The sequence below is a fragment of the Bactrocera oleae genome, chromosome 2 (assembly GCF_042242935.1).
Source record: "Bactrocera oleae isolate idBacOlea1 chromosome 2, idBacOlea1, whole genome shotgun sequence".
Classification (NCBI taxonomy): Eukaryota; Metazoa; Arthropoda; class Insecta; order Diptera; family Tephritidae; genus Bactrocera; species Bactrocera oleae.
The window spans coordinates 36,315,494-36,342,140 of NC_091536.1; the positions used below are offsets into that span (position 1 = coordinate 36,315,494).

Here is a 26,647-nt window from a genome sequence, read left to right on the forward strand (position 1 = left end):
ATATGCTTGCATGTTATGATAGATTCAGCGGTTTAGGAGATATGCACATTAAACCTATTAGGAGGACCACGCCAGATGTCACTGCATAAGCCCCTCCCTAATGTGATCTTCTATACCAAATAACAGTCTTGTATTTTATTGCGGAGCTTAGTTATGGCAATTTATTTTTTTTCGATTAATGGCATTTTGTGGGCGTGGTAGTGGTCCGATTATGCTCATCTGCAATACCAACGGTGTCACACGGTGTCAAGAAACATGTGTACCAAGTTTCATAAAGTTATATCAATTTTTACTCAAGTTACAGCTTGCACGGACGGACGGATAGACAGTCACCCGCATTTCAACTCGACTCTTCATCCTGATCATTAATATATATATAATATAACCCTATAACTAACTCCATTAGTTTTAGGTGATACAAACAACCGTTAGGTGAAAAAAACTATTATACTCAGTAGCAAGAGCTTGCGAGAGTATAAAAAATAGTTATTCATGGGTTAATGTACTTAAAGAATATGTAAAATTAATGACACCATTACCAAATAAACAAAACATGCAAATAAATAGATGAATTAATTGTAATTATAAATAAAGAACACTATGTGTATAAGGAAAATACTGTATTTAAAAAATTAACGCTGAGCACGAATTGTATCTTTTCTGATGATTGTGAATTTGTGTATAATAATACAACACTAGGTCAAGAAATAAGTGATGACACCTTAATAATAAAGAATGCACATAATGAAAGTCTCATTCAGACTTGTGATGAACTAAAATGTCTTAAAGTGTAAAATTACGATTAATCAAGAAAGCTCTAGTAACAACAAAACCATATTTATTGAGAAACTTGTACATCCTGTGAGGATGATGAATCAAACTTATGAAACAAAAATAAGCTTTGATAATATGGTATTATATAATTTTAGAAACATCAAGAAAATAGAAGAGTTAAAATATGATAAGAATATAACTTATGGCATTATCGCTACCGTAATTATAATTATAATACAAGTACATTAATCAATATAACTATTGTAATTCTCATCTCATCATCAAAAAATAAGAATATATGTTTTAAAATTATAAATAAAATAAGCCAGGCGACTTCTCAGAGTGGCTCTGGGGAGTTATGTGTAACGACGGCATGCACTGCACCACATCGCATGATCCGCCAATACGTGACTCAAACAGCGTACTCAGCATATTTTGAGTTGTTGATCTTATGCGAGAGGCATTCGGCTTGAAGTGTGAAGGGACTATATAGGACAGGAAGAAAGCACTTCAGGACCCCACAGACAAACTAATTCTAATTCTGCACGGCAACCTGTACAGAATGACACTCGGCAATCAAGACGCTCATATGGCCCAACATTCATGGATGTTGACGCTATGAGTAGAGCAGAGGAAACAAATAACAACGATACCAATTAGCCTCGGAAAATCAAAATAAAATTTTGATTTCACTCAGTCTATTTAATAAGAAATGGTGTGCATTAGTAGACCCAGGCTCTACCAAAAGCCTAATGAAAAGAGCGAGTTTTGAAAAGTATAATTTACCAGTTTTAGAAAATATAAAACAATAATTAGTACACTGAATGGAGAAATAAGAGCGATGAAGGAAAGAGTTTAGACATCATGCCCATTAGAATTTAGATACCCTTAAAATGCCAGAAATCGTTGGTTGAAAATGGGTTTTAACAAGACGTACGACCGTTTACTGGGGAATGATTTTATATTTAAAAATGTAAAAACGATAAACATTGAAAACAAAGAAATGGCATTGAGAAATGGTGTCAAGCTTCTATTCCATAGGAAAATTATGCAGGAGCAAGTTTACTCGTTGGAAGAAAGTAATGTTAGTATTATTCAACTCGACCATTTAAACCCAGAAGAAAGGACAAAAATATGTAAACTATTTAAAAAATTCGAAAAGCTTACTTATAATGAAGGAGATAATCTGACAAACACGAACACCGTTGATTATACTTTTACTCTAGAATAGCTTACACAATGATACAATATTTAAAGAAAGACAACAAAATAAATCCGAGAGATTCTTAATATATAACCAGCTTTGAAAATTTAAAAAACCCTTATCTCATGGCATCCAATTTTAATATTTCCTGAATATGACAAAAAATTTACAATTACTATGGAGGCAAGCGACTACGCTATTGGAGCTTCTCTTTCACAGCAAGGCCAACCAATATGCTCTATCTCAAGAACATTAAACTATCATGCAGTCTTCGACTAACTCTCGTGCCGATAAGACGTCTGTTTTGAATCGGAGTTCTCTTGATTAGTTAGTTTCTTCTCACCCCACTTCTAAGTGTGTTGAATATTTTCTTTAGTTATTTTTCTTTCTTGCCTATCACATAAGCATAGTTGTTGTTAAAGTAAACGTGCAAAATGGGCCGTAGGCCACGAATTCGCGAATCTAATCGTTTCGCAATACTCGATACCGGTCAAATAAAAAGAAAAAAGAAAAGTGATCTCGAAATAAGTGCACCCTTATCTGCATTCCCTTTACTCCCTGAAACCAAAATCGTTGACCCAAAATTCATAATAATTAGTACAACCGACCCATTAAAACCCCTTTCATTCTACTCCTGTTTCGCTATACACCGTGCCATCCAGCAGATCAGCAGCCAAGTGCACTCAATAACCTTCCTACGTGATGGAAAATTACTTCTTCTAGTAAAAAGCAGTGAAATCGCATACAAATTCCTCAGAGTTAAGACTCTTGGAGACATATGTGATGTGTCTGTCACATTCCATCAATCCCTAAACCACGTGAAAGGCACAATTTATGCGCCGTTCCTTAATAATGTACCTGAAGAGGAAATTATTAAAGAACTGAGCTCTCAAGGTGTCGTAGCAGCATATAAATTCCAAAAAAACATAGAAGGAAAAGAACGTCCTACGGGAGTGTTGTTGCTAACTTTTAATCTTTATAACCTACCCAGTAAAATTGATATTGCCTGGTGTACAGTTTTAGTTCGACAATATATACCCCTTCCCATGCGCTGCAAATCATGTCAGCTTCTAGGGCATACAACAAAACATTGTAACCGTTCTCCAATTTGTGTAAATTGCTCCCTTCCTCCCCATACCCCACAAGAATGCGAACGCATTCTTTGCGCCAACTGTTCCCAACAACACCCATCCTCCTCCAAAGAATGCAGTAAGTTCCTCCAAGCAAAAGAAATCCTCAAAATAAAAACAATAAATAAATGTTCTATGCGCGAAGCTATCAAAATGCACAAAGAACAACAAACCATTCAAAGCTCTCCTAGCAGCTCTTACGCTGCCATAGTATCTAACCAAAATGCAAACAAAAATGATTCTCTACCAACAACCAACAAAAACAACGAAGTAAAAAATTCAGATGAAACAAAAAATAACAAAGACAATAACCAAATTGTAAATCTTGATCATAAAGAAAACACCTCCTCCAATTATCCCCCTCCTATGGACTTGACCAACTCTCCCCACTCAACAGAAACAGAACCCACCTCATTTGTAAATCTTACTCATAACGAAAAAAACTCTTCCAATTGTTCCCCTTCTATGGACCTTACCAACACACCTCACTCTTCAGCAACAGAACCCACCTCATTTGTAGAAACAAATAATCAGGAGTATGACTTCTCGTCTTATTCCTCATCTCTTAATATTTTATATAATTCTTCATATCTCAACCAAACCAACAATGATTTCACCACAGATCAACATACTCTCACCAGCACATCCCCCTCCCACCCTGCTGAACCCCAAACTCTTTACGACCCTCTCCCTTCACTCTCACGAGTAATCTCCACTTCTCAAATGCATGTCACGTCAGACGATGACATGTGACTTACACAAAACCAAACTCATCTATAAATTAAAATTAAATACACCTCTATACATATATATATTTACATCTGCTTCCCACTATATTTTTTAATGACGTTTAAAGTTGTCCAATGGAACATGAACGGCTATATTCATAATTACCATGAGCTTGAATTGCTCATTAAAGAGAAAAATCCAGATGTTATATGCATTCAAGAGACTCATATAGGTGTATTATCCAATAACAATTTTGTTTATCCCAAACAATACCTTGGTTATTTTGCTAATTTGCAAAATATACAAACAAACAAACAAGGTGTTGGAATAATCATAAAACGGGTAATTCCACACGAATTGATACACATAAACTCTACCCTGTCTACAATAGCTTTAAAAGTAAAACTTAATTCTACACTCTGTATTGCAAATACATATATCCCTCCCTCACAAGATTTTAATGATGCTGAACTTATTAATTTATTCCTGCAACTACCTGAGCCTCTGTTGTGGCGATTTTAATGCCTGGAACCGACTTTGGGGCTCGCACAACTCCAACAGAAGAGGACTTTTAATTTAAAACTTTGTCTCAAACCATAATCTAACCATATTAAATAATGATTCCCCAACCCACATTTCAACACACTCATCTTTAACAAATGTTGACATAACTCTTTCGTCTCCACAAATCTCCCCCAGAATGAACTGGGAAGTCAGCTCCGACCTTCACGGTAGCGACCACTTCCCTATTTTAATCACTATTCAAGTCAACCTACACTCAATAAAATATAACCATCTTCCTAAGTTCAAAACAGATCTGGCTAACTGGGAGCTGTTTCAAACAGAAATTAGAAACAATCTACCCAATTCACCAGCAAATAATATCCATCAAGAAACAGCAGTTCTTACGAAAATAATACGTTCGGCGGCAAATAAGTCGATTCCCCAAAGCAAGCCAAAGTTTTCCAACTACTCACCTATTTGGTGGAACAAAGATCTTCTACAACTTCGCACTCACAAAAATGAGAGGTTGAAAATTTTCCGACGTGATATATCAAACGAAAATCTTATGGCCTATAAAAGGGCCAACTCCATTTTCAAAAAAGCGGCTAAAACAGCCAAAAGGAAAAGCCTCGAAATCTTCACCTCCAAAATTTCACCATCTTCCACCCCCAAAAAAATATGGTCGGATATTAAACGGCTAACTGGAGTCCCTCCAACACCTATAACTGCCATTCAATCTAACAATACGTTACTGATGAGCCCCGAAGACATTGCAGCCACATTCGCCAATTTTTGGCATAACCTTTCAGATGACAAAAGTTTTCCCGCGGAGTACATCCCCGAAAAGCAGCACTGGCTCTCAACACCATATAACCTGATGAATCTTTCACGATCTGCACAATATGTAGAAGACAAAATAACCTTTTGCGAATTAGAAGCCGGACTCAAGCATGCGAAAGGCAAAACTCCTGGTATCGATCGGATATCTTATCCTATGCTCTCTAATCTACCGTTACTAGCCAAACATAGGCTACTTTCTCTCTATAACTCTATTTTCTCCAAGAGCACGTATCCGCATATTTGGCGCACAGCCACAGTGATTCCAATAGCCAAACCAAGTAAGCCCATCAATTTACCCTCGTCATTCCGTCCCATTTCTTTACTGTCTTGTCTCACCAAAACGTTTGAAAAAATTTTGGCTAAAAGGTTGATGTGGTTTGTTACTAAAAAAAATCTTATCAAACATAACCAAACCGCCTTTAAAAACAAGCACAGCACAATGGACTCACTTATTCAACTCCAGCACTTTATTTCTGACTCTCTTTCTACAAAAAACCATGCCTCAATTTTAGCTACCGACTTCGAGAAAGCTTTCGACCGCGTGGGTGTTCATGCAGTTCTAAGCCAACTCGCGTCCTGGAAAATTGGTCCAAAAGCTTTCCAAATAGTAAAAGCTTTCATGGCTCACCGAAAATTTAGGGTACGCGTCAATAACGTCTTTTCAGATACACATCAACTCAAAAACGGTATACCTCAAGGCTCGCCCTTATCAGTAGTACTTTTTATTATTGCTTTCGACAAACTCACTGATATTTGTTTAAATATCAAGAGCGTCAAACTCACACTGTATGCCGATGATGCCATTGTTTATACTAACTTAAAAGATACACAAGCGGTTAATGAGACCTTCCATAAAGTACTATCAGAATTTAAAAAATGGGGCCTTAAATCAGGAGCATCCATCTCTATACCCAAATGCAAACTTCTTCATATTTGCAAAAAAGTTAAATGTAATTTTCCACAACTAGTCTTTGACAATACTATTATTCAGTCGGTATCCAATTTAAAAATTTTAGGTATATGGTTTGATAATAAGTTTACTTTTAAGCATCAATGTATTAACCTCAGAAAAAATCTTTCTAAGAGACTCAATATTATTAAGTATATATCAAGCAAAAAATCATTCATACACTCCAATACTCTCATCAATATTACAAAAGCCATAATACTCTCCAAGATCGACTATGGCTTACCTATCTTTGGCTGGTGCGCCAACACAAACATCAAGCAACTTGAACCCATCTATCACGCCTCAATTCGTCGCAGTATTAACGCTTTCCCTACATCTCCTATAAAATGCATCCTAGGAGAGGCTGGGTTTCCGGCATTGCGACAAAGAGTATACAATACCACGATTCAACTCATTCCAAAAGTTTTACATTCTCCTAACTATGAACTTCATAAGACTTTAATAGCTGCCTCCAGACACAAAAGAAGTTTCCGGCTAAAGTCGACTCTTCGTCGATGCGTCAGATATTGTCAACTTTTGAAAATCAATATACCACCGAATTTTAATAAAACCAATACGCATCCTGATTGGCTTATTAGCCAATCCATGATAGATACATCACTTCACACCTTAAAAAAATGAAACACAAGTAACACCACTTTTCAACAACGATTTCTGGAGCTAGTTGACACTTACAAACAAAGAAACTTTACACCAATTTACACAGACGGCTCCAAAGCAACAAATACTGCCTTTGCAGCCACCTTATCCAATGGAACTATTATAACAGGGGGTATTCTTACACCTCACTCGTCTGTATTTACGGCCGAAACTTTTGCTATCTACAAAGCATTAGAGTACGCAATTCATCAAAAAGGTAAATACGTGATTTGCTCGGATAGCCTCTCCTGCTTGAACGCAGTAACAAACATACGTAACAGCTCAAACGTTATTGGAAAAATCCGAGATCTATGCATTAAACATAGGCAAAAAATTGCTTTGCTCTGGGTACCTGGCCACGTCGGAATTCCCGGTAATGAGCAAGCCGATAATGCAGCGAAATATTTCGAATCAGCGCCAACCTTTCAATATGAGCCCCAGGACCAAAATGATGTTAAGAAAATGCTTCAAGAACATAGTCGCAATAAAAGTATTATGGAGTGGAGACGCTTTGAACACCGATACACAAATCTCAATCCTGCTCGGAACAAAGTCATTTACCCCACCAGCATCAGTCGCCTACAATCAACCATTTTCACTCGCCTAAGGATAGGTCATACTCAGTTATCACATCAACACATTCTCACCGGCAGGCAGCCTCCAAATTGCCCTTACTGCGGGAACAACTTGTCCATCGATCATATTTTCAACAATTGTTTGGCTTTAGAGAGTATTAGGAATAATCACTTCATCACTGAGCAGTATCATAAATTATTAACTACACCATCTTATGATAATATTACAAAGATTTATAATTTTCTAGTAGAATGTAACTTGCAAAATAGAATATAAGTTTTACTTTAGCTTTTTCTTTATATAATATATTAACATTCGGAGCCGATGGCCACCGTTGCTTGTGCTCCTCTATGTAATTAGGTCTAATATTTGTATATTATTCCTAATAAACAATAATAATAATAATAAACTATCATGAGCAGAAATATGCGACGACAGACAAGGAATTCCTTGCAATCATGTATGCAGTGACTTATTTTAAACTATACATACATATATGCATAAAATTTAAGATAGTAACTGATCACTGCCCGATTAAGTATCTAAATAACAAGTACAAAGGGAAAGAATTTGCACCACGCCATCAAAGGTGGCTTCTAAAACACCAGGATTAAAAATACGAAATGGAGTATGTAAAGGATGAAAATAACGTAGTAGCGGATTTCATAAGTCGAATTGAAAATTAGCCTAAAATAACAGAAGGGAACGACAATGAATCAAATTTATAAATGTCGGATACAGTACATTCTGCAGAAGAAGAACTGCTAGAACACTTTGTAATTAAGAAAGAAATTGTGAATAAACATAAAATTCAAATCATATAAACATACAGAACAAAATTTGAAATACAGAGATTCCATGGGAGAAAGATGATATAGATCAACCCAATGGAGGAAAAGTACATAATAAAAGAGGTGTTAAATCGGCACTTTAAGAATAAGGGATTTCGATGTTTTCACATGATAATAATTTTAAATTTGTCAAATATACAAAAAGGGCAACAGAAATCTCGCAAAGTCAAACGGTATAATCGCTTGAGATTTTTTTATATATATTCTGCTTGATTTGCATAGTGGAAAGTGAAAGAATCAGATGGAATTCAAAATGGTGTTATATGAGAAATAAGAATAGGCGAGGTTGTTATCCGATTTCGCACTATCACATAGAAATATGAAAATAATGTTATGTACCGAAGTTGGTTGAAATCGGTTAAGCAGAGCCCAAGACATGGGTTTTCACCTAAAAGTGCTTGATTTATCGCACTTTTATTAGTTTATAACAGTATCCTTATATGGTTAGCGGACTGGGTTGTTACCCAATTTCACCCATTTTCTCACTATCGATACAGGTGCTAAAACCATTTGCTCAATTTTTACTCAAGTTACAGCTTGCACGGACGGACGGATAGACAGTCACCCGCATTTCAACTCGTCTTTTCATCTAACTCAATTAGTTTTAGGTGATACAAACAACCGTTAGGTGAACAAAACTATTTTACTCTGTAGCAACAGCTTGCAAGAGTATAAAAAAAATGCTAATTTATGGACCAATATATTTAAAGAATATGTAAAATTAATTACACCATTATCAAATAAACAAAACTTGCAAATAAATAGATGAATTAATTGCATTAATAAATAAAGAACACTATGTGTATAAGGAAATTACTGTATTTAAAAAATTAAAGCTGAGCACGAATTGTATAATTTCTCATGATTGTGAATTTGTGTATAATAATAGAACACTATTTCAATATTCAGGAAATAAGTGATGACACCTCAATAATAAGGAATGCACATAATAAAGTCTCATTTAGACTTGTGATGAAAGGAACTTCATATTGCAAACTAATTAAACAATAAATTTCGCAAATTGTAAAATTCCGATTAATCACGAAAGTTCTAGTAACAACAAATATTTATTGAGAAACTTGTACATCTTGTGAGGAAGATGAACCAAACTTATGAAACAAAAATAAGCTTTGATATAGTACTAAATAATTTAAAAACATCAAGGAAATAGAAGAGTTTTATATGATAAGAATATAACTTATGGCATTACCGCCATCGTAATTATAATTACATTAATAAGTATAACTATTATAATTGTCATCTAAAGAAAATAAGAATGATAAGAATGTTAGGTTTAAAAGTATAACTAAAAGAAGTCAGGAGACAGGAGTTATGTATAACGACGGCATGCCCTGCACCACATCGCATGATCCGCCAATACGTGACTCAAACAGCGAACTCATATTTTAAGTTGTTGATCTGATGCGAGAGGCAGTCTGATTGAAGTAAGCTAATAATCAAGTTGTTTTCTTCTTTTTAGGAAAAATTAAAGAACTGAACACAATTGTTTAAATATATATATATATGTACATATAATATAAAAAAACATAGAAGCAAAGAAACCAGTGCGATTCCTGAGATTTTCCTGCTGAAACCGTAGGCCAGTCAAAATGAAGGGTTTTATAATAAACAGCAGCAGCAGCAAACAACAGTGGCAGTAAGGGCAATACAGTCAATAGCAGCAGCAGTTTTACGTGGGTAGCATTGGCAATAGTAAAAGCGGCAAGTGAATGTTATAGATTCAAAGCATACTTTTATAAGCTTATATTAATTTATATTATATAATATTATTAAAATAATTTGAAGCCTACTTTAATGAGAGGCTTAAAATACGAATTGGTAAATATACAAGATACACTTATTTGTTGAACTCTATTCTATCTATTCATAAAAATCTGTGAAGATGGCTCAAAATGTACAAGATTGTTTAGTTCCCATTACCCAATTGTTGCAACAAAACTCACATAAACAAAATGTAACATTTAGGCAAAAAGTCAAAAAGGACTTAAAATATCTAGCTCCCGTCGAATGTAAAAGAATTGCCATCCTTCATTGAGGCTATTGACAGAGCATGAAGGGACTATGTAGGACAGAAAGAAATAGTTTTTAGGGTTTACTGGGGAATGATTTTAATTTAAAAATGTGAAAACGATAAACATTGAAAATAAAGAAATGGCATTGAGAAATGGTGTCAAGCTTCTAGTCCATAGGAAAATTATGCAGGAGCAAGTTTATTCGATGGGAGAAAGTTAAGTTAGTAACATTCAACTCGACCATTTAAACCCAGAAGAAAGGACAAAAATATGTAAACTACTAAAAAAGTTCGAAAAGCTAACTTATAAAAAAGAAGATAATCTGACAAACACGAACACGGTTGTTTATGAAATTAGAACAACAACGGATCAGCAAATTAATTCGTGAATTTACAGATTGCTTCCTAAACATGTGGAAGAGGCGGAAAGGCAAATTGAAGAAATGGACGGCAAGGAATAATACGAAAAAGTCGCAGCATATAAAGCTCACCAAAAATTAATGTGCCAAAGAAATCAGATAGTTCCGGTATAAACAAATTTCGATTAGTGGTTGATTACAGGAGGTTAAAGAATATTACTGTTGACGATAAATATCCGGTATGGTATGAATATGTCAGGATGCCTTTTGGGCTTAAAATGCTTCAGCCACTTTTCAGAGATTAATACACGACATCCTAAGGGAACATATTAACAAAATATGTGTAGTCTATCTAGATGACATATTAATATTTTCTACGTCACTAGAAGAACATATATGTTCACTAGGAACATTTTTTTCAAAGCTTCAGGAAAATAACCTAAAAATCCAGGCAAATAAGTGTAGTTTCTTAAAAAGAGAAACCGAATTTTGGGGCGAAATTTCGATAGAAGACGGCATTAAGCCCAACCCGGAAAAAATTTTAGCCATACAAAAAGTACCAATTCCAATAAAATAAAGGCAATTAAAAAGGTTTTTAGGGACCACAGGCTATTATAGACAGTTTATTAAAGATTACTCTAGAATAGCTTACCAATGATAAAATATTTAAAGAAAGATATCAAAATAAATCCGAGAGATCCTTAATATATGGCCAGCTTTGAAAATTTAAAAACCCTTATTTCATTACATCCAATTTTAAAACTTCCTGAATATGACAAAAAATTTACAAATATTTCGGATGCAAGCGATTACGCTATTAGAGCTTTTCTTTCACAGCAAGTCCAACCAATATGCTCTATCTCAAGAACATTAAACTATCATGAGCAAAAATATGCGACGACAGACAAGGAATTCCTTGCAATCATGTATGCAGTGACTTATTTTAAGCCATACATATACGGAGCAAATTTAAAATGGTAACTAATCACTGCCCGAATAAGTATCTAAATAACAAGTATAAGAGAAAGAATTTGCACCACGCCATCAAATGTAGCTTCTAAAACTCCAGGAGTACAATTACGAAATGGAGTATGTAAAGGATAAAGATAACGTAGTAGTGGATTTACTAAGTCGAATTGAAAATTCGCCTAAAATAACAGAAGGGACCGACGATGAATTAAATTTAGAAATGTCGGATACGGTACATTCTGCAGAAAAAGAACTGCTAGAACACTTTGTAATCAAGGAAGAAATTGTAAATAAGCATAAAATTCAAATCATATTGACGTACGGGACAAAATGTGAAATGCAGAGACTCCATGGGAGAAAGATGATAGAGATCAACCCAATGGAGGAAGAGTACATAATAAAAGAGGTGTTAAGTCGGCACATTAAAGAAAAAGGGATTTTGATGTTTTCACATGATAATAATTTTAAATTTGTCAAGTTTCAAAAAGAGCAATAGAAATAGAAAAAGAAGAAGATATACATAAGCAAATCTCTCCAAAGAGTTAAGTCAGATAGGAAACTGATAAGACCAAAGCTTAAACTAACAGAAACACCAACAGATAAAAACGAAATAATACATGCAGAGCACACTAAGAATTATAAGAAGGCTATTATAATTGAACATTTTGCGAAATTTGGAAAACACAAACAAATCATAATGGATAATGAATTTAGGGCAGAGAAAAACTAACAGGAATTGATTATCCAAGCCTCTCACCAGAAATGAGGATTCAGATCGTTATAGGTAACTATAATGGCCAATATCACTCAACCATTAAATATACATCCAATAACGCAAAAAATAGTATAGATCCAACCATTTAAAGAATAACAATAGACCAGGTGAAACAACACATAATACAATATAATAAAAAAACATAGGTACAGAGAGGACTACGAAGAACTCAGATCGTCAGGCCAATAAAAAACTACAAACGAGTAGGACACAAGGACGAACCGTATTCCCGAATTACCTCCCTGCAAAACATTTATGTAGCAAACATAAATAGGTCATATAAATTAGCTAAAGCAGAGAAGTTAGCCACCGAAGAGGAGGATGAGAGGTTGAGTTTAATAGTACATAATAGTGACATAACAAAAATACATGTAAGAAAGGGCTAAGTTCGAGTGTAACCGAACATTTTATACTCTCGTAAAGTCAAACGGTATACGCGTTTGAGATTTCTTTATATATTTTACTTGATTTGCATAGTGGAAATTGAAAGAATCAGATGGACTTCAAAATGGTGTTATATAAGAAATAGGCGAGATTGTTATCCGATTTTGCACTATCTCATAGAAATATGAGAATTGTGTTATGTACCGAAGTTGGTTGAAATCGGTTAAACAGATCCCAAGTTATGGGTTTTCACCTAAAAGTGGGCGGTTCCACGCAAACTATCTAATTTTGAACGTGGCCTTTCGCAACCTGTTGCTACAGAGTATAATAGTTTTGTTCACCTAATGGTTGTTTGTATCACCTAAAACTGATCGAGTTAGATATAGGGTTTTAGGGGTTGAAATCCGGGTGACTGTCTGTCCGTCCGTCCGTGCAAGCTGTAACTTGAGTAAAAATTGAGATATCTTTATGAAACTTGGACTCCGCAATAAGATACAAGACTGTTATTTGGTACACAGGATCACATTAGGGAGAGGCATCTGCAGTTAATTTTTTTTAACTTCCCGCTAAGAAAATGGAAAATTTTCTAAAAATCGGGAAGATATTGGTTTCACCCCATTTTGCAAAAATCGAGTTCTCAACAGATCTCGACGTTCTGAGGGTCGAGGAAGCTTCCCCGAACATTTCTACGATGATGTCCGTATGTCTGTATGTATGTGTGGATGTATGTGTGTGTGTGTGGAGTATGTGACCCTCTTATAACTATTAAACTGCTCAACCGATTTGAATAAACTAAACGGCATTCCAAAGGGTTTCATTGCACTTGAATTTCGTGTAAGTTTGGACCCAATCGGACCAGTAGATTTCGAGAAATCTCAAAAATAAAAATTTTGAAAAATCGTTTTTTTCGAATTTTTTCCAAACGACTTGACCGATCGACACCAAAAACTAATCAGTTCTAAACCTTGAAGAAACACATCGTTTGCCGCAAACCGGGTCGAAATCGGTTGATTTACTTACTAGATATCGAAACGAAAAATTTCGAAGAGCTCAAAAGCAGTGAAAAAAGCGAAATTTGAACGTTAGCGTATGAAATTAGAGGGAAGTTGCAGGGATGGCCTTGAGGCCAACCGTTTTCCACATTTTTTTTTTAAGTGTACGTGGTCCCGCCCCTAATAGGTTTAATGTGCATATCTCCTAAACTATTAAAGCTATAATAACAAAATTCACTGGCAGCAAATGTTTTTAGCACCTCTACCTATGGTGTGAAAATGGGTGAAATCGGGTGACAAGCCCGCCCACTCCCCATATAACGGTACTGTTAAAAAATACTAAAAGCGCGATAAACCAAGCACTAAATACGCCAGAGACATTAAATTTTATCTCTGGGATGGTATGAGATGACTTTATAGGAACCGCGTTCAAAATTAGTCAGTGGGCGTGGCACCGCCCACTTTTAGGTGAAAATCCATATCTTGGGATCTGCTTAACCGATTTCAACCAAATTCGGTGCATAACGTTCTTTTCATATTTCTATTTTATAGTGCGCAAATGGGAGAGATCGGACTACAACCACGCCTATTTTCCGTACAACACCATTTTCAATTCTATCTGATTGTTGCACTTTCCCCTATGCATATCAAGGAACAATGATTATATCGGGGAAAAACTTTGCGTGAATAATACGTTTAAAGTATGCCACCTTATGATCAAAAATTGTCTAAATCGAACCAAAACTGTTCAAGCCCCTAAGTACTAAATATGTGGACCCCAGTGCCTATAGTTGACCTTCTACCGAAAATTTTAGTCAATCCACAAAGAAATCTCAAACGAGTATACCATTTGACTTCGCGAGGGTATAAAATGTTCGGTTACATCCGAACTTAGCCCTTCCTTACTTTTTTTTTTTTTAATTTCGGGAGTACAAAATGTTCAGTTACACCTGAACTTGGCCCTTCCTGACTTGTTTCATTTATGCTCTATCTTGTAGGGTGCGGTCAACTCCTCGTTCGCTACAGATTCGCAGAATTATATTAGCAATTACTTACTGTGAGCGTATTTTGTTGTCATGAACGGGTTTTTAAAAAGAAACAGCTACAAAGTTTAATTACAGCAAGGTGACGCTGATTATGTCCAAAAACATAGTATTTATTTTGGTTTTATAACTTAAGTTGATACTAAATCTAGTTACAATAATTGCTTACTATCTAATTTTGGCATATAATTATAATGAATATGTTTAATAATTATTTATTTATCCAATTCAATATTATTTTAGAAGATTTTCTGTATTTTTGATTTTTAATTATTTTATTTTTATGGATACAATTTCAACAATAGTTCATCTAATATGTATGTAGTTATATCAAGTGTACATTTTATGTGTTTTTCCATAACTCTTAACATATGTTCATTTGTAACTCATATGTCAGAGGCTATGCAAGCGCGGGGTCACACACTTGTGCTGCTAGTCCCGTTGAACGATTCTAATTAAGAACAAGTAAGGAAGGGTTCGGTTGTAACCAAATATTTGATACTTTTGCAACTTACAAGGATCAAAGACGGTGAATTCAATATTCATCTTTGGACGAAGTCGTGAATGGATAACAATCAAATGTGGAATCTTATTACTTAATATTGACGGTTATGTACACACTTAGTTTTTTTTACCATATTTTAATCGTTATTAATTTTAATCCCATTATGTGCCAACAATAGAGAAAGGGTTGGGCTAATTGCACAAACTTTTGACATTACTCAGGTATACTCTATACTACTATACTGTACTATATATGATGCCGGATCTTCGGAAATTTATACTTTAATTATATAGAGTCTAGATCAAGTTTTCACCCGATTTTGTTCATTTTAGGCATAAAGATACACTGTTATGAGTAAAACATGCTCTCTCACTGTCATTAAGAGAACTCACATAGTGGCCGATGTATACGGTATAAAGTCACCGAGAAGGAAGATATATTATTGAAATTCCTATTCCTGTTAAGAATATGTGGTATTGCCAAAAATAGATAAAATCGTGTCAATACTATTATATATATACCTAATAAAAGATTTTCAAACTTCCGGGTGGCTTTAATACTTAGTAAAATTAGCTGAAGGTGTAATATTGGATATACGATACACCTTATTTTGTTTTTACACGGCAGATTGGTTCCAGAAAAAAACGTGGTCGTATTAAAATTTGTTAAAGGGAAATGAAAATTTTTCAAGCACAAGTAAGAGTTTTTTCTTATCAAATAACATATAATATATAATGTTTATTAACACAAGCATATTTATTGAAGAGTAAAAAAAGATATGTACTCTGAGCTTAAACGTAATGTAAATTAAATATTAGGTTAAGTAAAAAGTTCGTTCGGTTTTTATCTAAGAGATGGCGTTATTGTCCATACTATACGGCGCTGAAAACGTGTTTATTCGCTAAAAGTTTGTCTTTGACAGTTTTTCGATTTATTGACTAAGTACGTTGTGAGCGCTCGTCAAAGATGGACACCAGCAAAGAGAAAATTCGCTGTATTTTACAATTTTTCTTCGATCAAGGCGAAAAAGCAGCCAAAGCGACTGAAAAAATTAATTTAGTTTATGGGCTCGATACTGTAAATGAACGTGTAGCACAAAAGTGGTTTGCTAGGTTCCGTTCCGGTAATTTCGATGTCAAAGATGCAACACACGTCGGCAGGCCTGTCGTCGAAAATTGCGATAAAATCATGAAAATAGTGGAAACAGACCATCACGTGAGCACTTATTTAATTGCTGAGGAACTAAAGATAAGCCAGAAAACCGTTTGGAACCATTTGCCTAACCTTGGATTCAAAGAGAAGCTCGATGTTTGGGTGCCACACGAACTAACGCAAAAAAACATGATGGACCGAATTTCCATCTGCGAATCGCTGCTAAATCGCAACAAAATCGACCCGTTTCTGAAGCGGATTGTGACTGGCGATGAAAAATGGGTCACTTACGACAACATCGAGCGCAAACGGTCGTGGTCAAAGCTCGGGGAAGCGGCCCAGACGGTGGCCAAGACCGGATTGACGGCCAGGAAGGTTTTGCTGTGTGTTTGGTGGGATTGGCAAGGAATCATCTTCTACGAGCTGCTCCCCTATTGCCAAACGCTCAAATCGGCCCTCTACTGCCAACAACTGGACCGCTTGAAGGCAGCACTCATTCAGAAGAGGCCATCTTTGATCAACAGAGGCCGAATTGTGTTCCATCAGGACAACGCCAGGCCACACACGTCTTTGGTGACTCGCCAGAAGCTCCTGGAGCTCGGATGGGAGGTTCTAATGCACCCACCTTATAGTCCGGACCTGGCACCAAGTGATGAAGTTGACATCCCGTTGGCAACAAGTTTACGAACAAAACGGCGCACATTGGACTTAAATCGGACAAATGCACACAAAGTTATCATCTTTTAAAAAATGAATAAAAAAACCGAACGAACTTTTTACTTTACCAATATATGGCAAGTTCAGAAACTAAAAACAATCATGTAAAACAGCAATAATAACTGAATGAATATAACATATTTTTTGGCTTTTTGGAGTTGGATAAACAAATTTGCCAATAAAATATGTCTTTACCAAGCACGTCTGATTGCACTGATATTTCACAAAATATTAATACATTTTAAATTTGCTTATATAAGGTATGGAACGACTTGGCGCATTTTAAGTCGAGAGCATGAATTGAAACCGTAAAAATACAGCTTTTGCAAGAACTCTCTTCGCTCTATGGGTTGTTGAAAAGTTCCAAGAAGATCCGATGTATTTTGTTCTGCGATGAGGCCCATTTCTGGCTCTATGGGTATATAAACAAAAAACATTGCTGCATTTGGGACGAATATAATCCTAAAGAGATTCAAGAGCTGCCATTTCATGGAGAAAAAATAATGATTTGGTGTGGTTTGTGGGCTGGTGGAATCATCGCTCCATATTTCTTCAAAAATGATGCCGGTGAGAAAGTCCCCGTCAATGGCGACCGTTATCGCGCCATGTTAACCGGCTATTTGAAGCCTTAAATTGAAACTCTTGATCTCATCGACATTTGGTTTCGACAAGACGGCGCCACTTCCCAAGAATCGCTTTAATCATTGGGTTTATTGAGAGAATACTTTAAGCCACCAATATCCTGGGATATCATGCCGTTAGACGTTTTCCTGTGGGGATATGTAAAGTCTAAAATCTATGCGGACAATCCCGCTTCGGTTAAGGTCTTGGAGCAAAACATCACGCGTGTTATTCGCCAGTTACCAGTCGAAATGCCCGAACGAGTCACCGAAATTTGGACTCAACGGAGGGACTATCTGAGACGTAGCCGCGGCCAACATTTGAAAGAGATAATGTTCAAAAAATAAATGCTAGAGAATGTTCTTTCGAATAATAATAAACAATCCCCATTAAATTAAAATTGTCTGTGTTTTTTTCTTTAAAAAGTAGGAAACCTCAAAATAGATCACCCTATGGGTTAAATTGCATTTCTTCTAAACTACTAAAGCTATCATAACCAAATTCACTCAAGACAAATCCTTGTAGCACTCCTACCGATAGTGTGAAACGGGTGGAATCGGGTGATAACCCCACCCACTCCCCATATAACGGTTTTGATTAAAACTAACTAAAAGTGCGTTAACTTATTAAATAAATAGTACAGATAAGCTTTATAAAAGCCAATACAAAAATTAGTCACCTTTAGGGGGAAGCCCAAACTCGGTATATGGTATTCTTCGCATATTCCAATAGTATAATGCGAAAATTGGGAAAATCGGACTACAACCACGCCTACTTCACATACAACGCAATTTTAAATACCATCTGATTCCTTCACTTTTCGGTTAACAAATCAAGAAGCAATTAATATAACCGCATAAAACTTTCTACGAATAGTGCCTTTAAAGTATTCCAGATAATTACTAAAAATTGTCCAAATCGAACCAAAACTGTTCAAGCGTGTGATGTATAATATAAATTCAGAGAGGATTCTGATAATAGAACGTCCGTATGTCCAAAATGGGTTGAATCGTGTCAATACTTCCCTTAGCCCCCAAATACCTAATAATATAAAGATTTTCGAACTTCCGGAACTATATACCGCACATATCGGCCAAATATGTGAGTTATCTCAGTGAAAAAGGTGGCAATATTTCAAGCTGTAATTTTTTGGCTGTGAACTTTTGTGTTTTATTTTACAAAATTCTTCAATTTTAATTAATTTTTTTAGTGATTTAATACAACATTTAGTGATTTCACTCTGAGTTGCACGCTAAGTATTAAAGTTTTGTGCATTATCTAAAAGTTTAAATTTTTGGTGCCGAGTCAGCTTTTGGTTTCATTTTGTCTCAGTGCATCTAAAACTGCTAAAACGCTATATTCTTCATATAAATCATACACTTCAACTGAGGAAAGGTGTCTGTTGCAAACAGACCTAAACAATTTGGTTGCATGGTGTGATAGAAATGATTTGCCATTGAATCTCAATAAATGTAAGACGATGTGCTTTTACCGTAGATCTGTGCACCCCTCTTCTTATGTAATAAAACACCATATTCTGAAGCAAGTTTTTAACTATGTTGATTTGAGAGTTAATATGGACACTAAGCTTAATTTTTGTCTTCATATTGACACCATGGTCTTGAACGCAAAAGTTGCCCTCATTTTTGTTAAACGTACGTCTAAAGAATTTAGAGATCCTATTATCATTGCAGCACATTTGACTTATCTGACTCACTTTTCAAAATTAAAAAGATTTTATTGTTTTTTCTTAATGAATGAAAATGTAACAACATATTATATTGTAACTATAAATCTTAGCTGTTGAAATTTTTGTTTCTGTAGCTGAGCAGTTTTATATCTCAACACTTAAAAACTCTTTTGCCTTTCCTGACTCGGCTAATTCCGCACGTATGCGGATTGCGCCCCTCGCGTCGGTTGGGAGAGAGGAGGATAATCGTTGGGTTATAATTATTATTACTAAAACACTTTATACAACTTTGGTTAGACCTATATTGGAATATGGCTCTGTTGTATGGAACCCTAGCTACCAAATCCATTCTGACAAGTTAGAGTCTGTTCAAAAACAATTTTTACTTTTCGCCTTAGCGCATTTCCGATGGGATTGTAGGGTAAGTCTACCTCCATACACTATTCATTTAAAACTTATTAATCTACCTACACTTTCTAGTCGTAGGGAAATGCTTGGCGTAATATTCTTAGTGAAATCTTGAACGGAGCAGTTAGCAGTTCTTTTCTCTTGGCTGAAATTAAATTTAATATCCCGGTTCGCTTTTCGAGGCAGTTAAGACCTTTACTGTTAAAATCCTGTAGATCAAATTTTGAACTAAACGAACTATTCCGCCGTATATGCCATAATTTTAATTCTCATTCAGCACATTTGACTTAGCTGACTCACTTTTCAAAATTAACAAAGACTTTATTGTTTTCTCTTAATAAATGAAAATGTAATAATTTATTATCTCGTAACTACAATATAAATCTTAGCTGTTGAAATTTTTGTTTCTGTAGCTGAGCAGTTTTAGATCTCAATACTTAAAAAACTCTGTTGCCTTTTCTGACTCGGCTAGGAGGAGGGTAATCGTTGGGTTATTATTATCAAAAATGAAAGAGCGTGTTTCTCTAATAAAAGTGTATCTTTTTGTCTAAAATGGATAAAATTAGGTGAAATCTTGACCTAGGCCCCATATAACTAACATAATATCACGATTTTCAAACATCCTGCTGGCTTCATGTACATATTTTGGTGATGGTAAGTGTACCTTAATAAACCTCGGGAGCATATTCTTAGTATATGGCATGTTAGTAGTATGTGATAATGCCAAACATTGATAAAATCGGGTTAATACTACGCCCAATTCCCATACACTGCTTATAATGATTGTCGTTTTTTATACTCTCGCAACATGTTGCTACAGAGTATAATAGTTTTGTTCACCTAATGGTTGTTTGTATCACCTAAAACTAATCGAGTTAGATATAGGGTTATGTATATATAAATGATCAGGATGAAGAGACGAGTTGAAATGCGGTTGACTGTCTGTCCGTCCGTCCGTGCAAGCTGTAACTTCAGTAAAAATTGAGATGTCTTTATGAAACTTGGTACACATGGTACCATAAGACGGTTGGTCGGTTGGACGGATGATTATATCGGGGAAAAACTTTGCGTGAATAATACGTTTAAAGTATGCCACCTTATGATCAAAAATTGTCTAAATCGAACCAAAACTGTTCAAGCCCATAAGTACTAAATATGTGGACCCCAGTGCCTATAGTTGACCTTCTACCGAAAATTTTAGTCAATCCACAAAGAAATCTCAAACGAGTATACCATTTGACTTCGCGAGGGTATAAAATGTTCGGTTACATCCGAACTTAGCCCTTCCTTACTTTTTTTTTAATTTCGGGAGTACAAAATGTTCAGTTACACCTGAACTTGGCCCTTCCTGACTTGTTTCATTTATGCTCTATCTTGTAGGGTGCGGTCAACTCCTCGTTCGCTACAGATTCGCAGAATTATATTAGCAATTACTTACTGTGAGCGTATTTTGTTGTCATGAACGGGTTTTTAAAAAGAAACAGATACAAAGTTTAATTACAGCAAGGTGACGCTGATTATGTCCAAAAACATAGTATTTATTTTGGTTTTATAACTTAAGTTGATACTAAATCTAGTTACAATAATTGCTTACTATCTAATTTTGGCATATAATTATAATGAATATGTTTAATAATTATTTATTTATCCAATTCAATATTATTTTAGAAGATTTTCTGTATTTTTGATTTTTAATTATTTTATTTTTATGGATACAATTTCAACAATAGTTCATCTAATATGTATGTAGTTATATCAAGTGTACATTTTATGTGTTTTTCCATAACTCTTAACATATGTTCATTTGTAACTCATATGTCAGAGGCTATGCAAGCGCGGGGTCACACACTTGTGCTGCTAGTCCCGTTGAACGATTCTAATTAAGAACAAGTAAGGAAGGGTTCGGTTGTAACCAAATATTTGATACTTTTGCAACTTACAAGGATCAAAGACGGTGAATTCAATATTCATCTTTGGACGAAGTCGTGAATGGATAACAATCAAATGTGGAATCTTATTACTTAATATTGACGGTTATGTACACACTTAGTTTTTTTTACCATATTTTAATCGTTATTAATTTTAATCCCATTATGTGCCAACAATAGAGAAAGGGTTGGGCTAATTGCACAAACTTTTGACATTACTCAGGTATACTCTATACTACTATACTGTACTATATATGATGCCGGATCTTCGGAAATTTATACTTTAATTATATAGAGTCTAGATCAAGTTTTCACCCGATTTTGTTCATTTTAGGCATAAAGATACACTGTTATGAGTAAAACATGCTCTCTCACTGTCATTGAGAGAACTCACATAGTGGCCGATGTATACGGTATAAAGTCACCGAGAAGGAAGATATATTATTGAAATTCGGTCCTTTCCTGATAATGGTATGTCTAATTGTTAAAAAAAAGTGTTGAATTGGGTAAATATTTCCTTTAGCCCCCTTATATTTAATCTAAAGATTTGAGAGCTTGCGATTGACTTCATTCCGCATATACTGGTCAATATGTGAGTTATCTTAATAAAAGTTTGTAAACGTGTTTTCTAATAATGGTGAACCTTTGTGCTGAAAATGAACTGGGTCGAAACTCGCCCTAGCCCCATATACCTAATATCAAGCCTTTCAAACATACTGCTAACTTTACTCCATATACTCGTATATTGGTCATGGTATGTGAGGTACCTTAATAAAACTCAGAGAGCACCTATTCCTGTTAACAATATGTGGTATTGCCAAAAATAGATAAAATCGTGTCAATACTATTATATATATACCTAATAAAAGATTTTCAAACTTCCGGGTGGCTTTAATACTTAGTAAAATTAGCTGAAGGTGTAATATTGGATATACGATACACCCTATTTTGTTTTTACACGGCAGATTGGTTCCAGAAAAAAACGTGGTCGTATTAAAATTTGTTAAAGGGAAATGAAAATTTTTCAAGCACAAGTAAGAGTTTTTTCTTATCAAATAACATATAATATATAATGTTTATTAACACAAGCATATTTATTGAAGAGTAAAAAAAGATATGTACTCTGAGCTTAAACGTAATGTAAATAAAATATTAGGTTAAGTAAAAAGTTCGTTCGGTTTTTATCTAAGAGATGGCGTTATTGTCCAGACTATACGGCGCTGAAAACGTGTTTATTCGCTAAAAGTTTGTCTTTGACAGTTTTTCGATTTATTGACGAAGTACGTTGTGAGCGCTCGTCAAAGATGGACACCAGCAAAGAGAAAATTCGCTGTATTTTACAATTTTTCTTCGATCAAGGCGAAAAAGCAGCCAAAGCGACTGAAAAAATTAAATTAGTTTATGGGCTCGATACTGTAAATGAACGTGTAGCTCAAAAGTGGGTTGCTAGGTTCCGTTCCGGTAATTTCGATGTCAAAGATGCAACACACGTCGGCAGGCCTGTCGTCGAAAATTGCGATAAAATCATGAAAATAGTGGAAACAGACCATCACGTGAGCACTTATTTAATTGCTGAGGAACTAAAGATAAGCCAGAAAACCGTTTGGAACCATTTGTCTAACCTTGGATTCAAAAAGAAGCTCGATGTTTGGGTGCCACACGAACTAACGCAAAAAAACATGATGGACCGAATTTCCATCTGCGAATCGCTGCTAAATCGCAACAAAATCGACCCGTTTCTGAAGCGGATTGTGACTGGCGATGAAAAATGGGTCACTTACGACAACATCGAGCGCAAACGGTCGTGGTCAAAGCTCGGGGAAGCGGCCCAGACGGTGGCCAAGACCGGATTGACGGCCAGGAAGGTTTTGCTGTGTGTTTGGTGGGATTGGCAAGGAATCATCTTCTACGAGCTGCTCCCCTATTGCCAAACGCTCAAATCGGCCCTCTACTGCCAACAACTGGACCGCTTGAAGGCAGCACTCATTCAGAAGAGGCCATCTTTGATCAACAGAGGCCGAATTGTGTTCCATCAGGACAACGCCAGGCCACACACGTCTTTGGTGACTCGCCAGAAGCTCCTGGAGCTCGGATGGGAGGTTCTAATGCACCCACCTTATAGTTCGGACCTGGCACCAAGTGATGAAGTTGGCATCTCGTTGGCAACAAGTTTACGAACAAAACGGCGCACATTGGACTTAAATCGGACAAATGCACACAAAGTTATCATCTTTTAAAAAATCAATAAAAAAAACCGAGCGAACTTTTTACTTTACCAATATATGGCAAGTTCAGAAACTAAAAACAATCATGTAAAACAGCAATAATAACTGAATGAATATAACATATTTTTTGGCTTTTTTGGAGTTGGATAAACAAATTTGCCAATAAAATATGTCTTTACCAAGCACGTCTGATTGCACTGATATTTCACAAAATATTAATACATTTTAAATTTGCTTATATAAGGTATGGAACGACTTGGCGCATTTTAAGTCGAGAGCATGAATTGAAACCGTAAAAATACAGCTTTTGCAAGAACTCTCTTCGCTCTATGGGTTGTTGAAAAGTTCCAAGAAGATCCGATGTATTTTGTTCTGCGATGAGGCCCATTTCTGGCTCTATGGGTATATAAACAAAAAACATTGCTGCATTTGGGACGAATATAATCCTAAAGAGATTCAAGAGCTGCCATTTCATGGAGAAAAAATAATGATTTGGTGTGGTTTGTGGGCTGGTGGAATCATCGCTCCATATTTCTTCAAAAATGATGCCGGTGAGAAAGTCCCCGTCAATGGTGACCGTTATCGCGCCATGTTAACCGGCTATTTGAAGCCTTAAATTGAAACTCTTGATCTCATCGACATTTGGTTTCGACAAGACGGCGCCACTTCCCAAGAATCGCTTCAATCATTGGGTTTATTGAGAGAATACTTTAAGCCACCAATATCCTGGGATATCATGCCGTTAGACGTTTTCCTGTGGGGATATGTAAAGTCTAAAATCTATGCGGACAATCCCGCTTCGATTAAGGTCTTGGAGCAAAACATCACGCGTGTTATTCGCCAGTTACCAGTCGAAATGCCCGAACGAGTCACCGAAATTTGGACTCAACGGAGGGACTATCTGAGACGTAGCCGCGGCCAACATTTGAAAGAGATAATGTTCAAAAAATAAATGCTAAAGAATGTTCTTTCGAATAATAATAAACAATCCCCATTAAATTAAAATTGTCTGTGTTTTTTTCTTTAAAAAGTAGGAAACCTCAAAATAGATCACCCTATGGGTTAAATTGCATTTCTTCTAAACTACTAAAGCTATCATAACCAAATTCACTCAAGACAAATCCTTGTAGCACTCCTACCGATAGTGTGAAACGGGTGGAATCGGGTGATAACCCCACCCACTCCCCATATAACGGTTTTGATTAAAACTAACTAAAAGTGCGTTAACTTATTAAATAAATAGTACAGATAAGCTTTATAAAAGCCAATACAAAAATTAGTCACCTTTAGGGGGAAACCCAAACTCGGTATATGGTATTCTTCGCATATTCCAATAGTATAATGCGAAAATTGGGAAAATCGGACTACAACCACGCCTACTTCACATACAACGCAATTTTAAATACCATCTGATTCCTTCACTTTTCGGTTAACAAATCAAGAAGCAATTAATATAACCGCATAAAACTTTCTACGAATAGTGCCTTTAAAGTATTCCAGATAATTACTAAAAATTGTCCAAATCGAACCAAAACTGTTCAAGCGTGTGATGTATAATATAAATTCAGAGAGGATTCTGATAATAGAACGTCCGTATGTCCAAAATGGGTTGAATCGTGTCAATACTTCCCTTAGCCCCCAAATACCTAATAATATAAAGATTTTCGAACTTCCGGAACTATATACCGCACATATCGGCCAAATATGTGAGTTATCTCAGTGAAAAAGGTGGCAATATTTCAAGCTGTAATTTTTTGGCTGTGAACTTTTGTGTTTTATTTTACAAAATTCTTCAATTTTAATTAATTTTTTTAGTGATTTAATACAACATTTAGTGATTTCACTCTGAGTTGCACGCTAAGTATTAAAGTTTTGTGCATTATCTAAAAGTTTAAATTTTTGGTGCCGAGTCAGCTTTTGGTTTCATTTTGTCTCAGTGCATCTAAAACTGCTAAAACGCTATATTCTTCATATAAATCATACACTTCAACTGAGGAAAGGTGTCTGTTGCAAACAGACCTAAACAATTTGGTTGCATGGTGTGATAGAAATGATTTGCCATTGAATCTCAATAAATGTAAGACGATGTGCTTTTACCGTAGATCTGTGCACCCCTCTTCTTATGTAATAAAACACCATATTCTGAAGCAAGTTTTTAACTATGTTGATTTGAGAGTTAATATGGACACTAAGCTTAATTTTTGTCTTCATATTGACACCATGGTCTTGAACGCAAAAGTTGCCCTCATTTTTGTTAAACGTACGTCTAAAGAATTTAGAGATCCTATTATCATTGCAGCACATTTGACTTATCTGACTCACTTTTCAAAATTAAAAAGATTTTATTGTTTTTTCTTAATGAATGAAAATGTAACAACATATTATATTGTAACTATAAATCTTAGCTGTTGAAATTTTTGTTTCTGTAGCTGAGCAGTTTTATATCTCAACACTTAAAAACTCTTTTGCCTTTCCTGACTCGGCTAATTCCGCACGTATGCGGATTGCGCCCCTCGCGTCGGTTGGGAGAGAGGAGGATAATCGTTGGGTTATAATTATTATTACTAAAACACTTTATACAACTTTGGTTAGACCTATATTGGAATATGGCTCTGTTGTATGGAACCCTA

At 35.5% G+C, this 26,647-nt stretch overlaps 2 pseudogenes; both read left to right on the forward strand.

Annotated features, from left to right (window-relative positions):
- The first annotated feature begins 17,445 nt into the window (after nucleotides 1–17,445).
- Nucleotides 17,446–18,113, forward strand: LOC138858864 (uncharacterized; annotated as a pseudogene).
- Nucleotides 18,114–24,250: 6,137 nt separating this feature from the next.
- LOC138858865 (uncharacterized) lies at nucleotides 24,251–25,057 on the forward strand (annotated as a pseudogene).
- Nucleotides 25,058–26,647: the final 1,590 nt, after the last annotated feature.